Source organism: Penaeus monodon, chromosome 21 (genome assembly GCF_015228065.2).
Source record: "Penaeus monodon isolate SGIC_2016 chromosome 21, NSTDA_Pmon_1, whole genome shotgun sequence".
Lineage (NCBI taxonomy): Eukaryota > Metazoa > Arthropoda > Malacostraca > Decapoda > Penaeidae > Penaeus > Penaeus monodon.
In genome coordinates, this window is record NC_051406.1 from 42,232,558 (window position 1) to 42,233,208 (window position 651).

The following is a 651-nucleotide window of genomic DNA, read 5'->3' on the forward strand; positions in this document are numbered from 1 at the left end:
GATATCTTTGAGGAAAAATTCCTGCCAAAAAGGGATAGGAAAAATTAAAAGGTTTCTTCCAGCTTAGGAAGGAACTTTATATGCAGTAGTTTATATGTGTAGAGTTCTTCTTGAGTGAGTTGTGAATTGCATTTGTGTAAAAAAATGCTATACATTTGTGAATATATTTGAAAAATATCTTCTTGATTTCCTCTATGAAAAATACTCTAATTCTTTACAATGCCTGTTGTGTTTGAATAACTAACAATCATGTAGATCATGAATGTTAAACTCATTATTAAAAAACAATCATAACCATATAGGCCTAATGTGCATCTGGCATAGTCTTTTGTGATATGATGTTTGGTACCTCAGTGCATGTAGTGACCTCAGAAAATGTCCAGGGCCTTTGCTCATTTACCAGGTAAAGTCTTAGTCATCATGTAGTGGGGTGATGGTGTCTGGTGAGGACGTCCATCTATACTTGGCAGCAAACTGTCAAACTATGTGGCAGATGACCTTATCTGGGGATTTCTCTAAACCATGGGCAGGGGCCCTTTCTTGGTTTGCCTGCAATTTTGCCTGAATGATGGGCATTGCTCCTGCAGCAACCTATCTAATTTGACTTCTCTAGTTTCCCAATCCCTGCCTCTCCTTTGATCATGGGTCAGA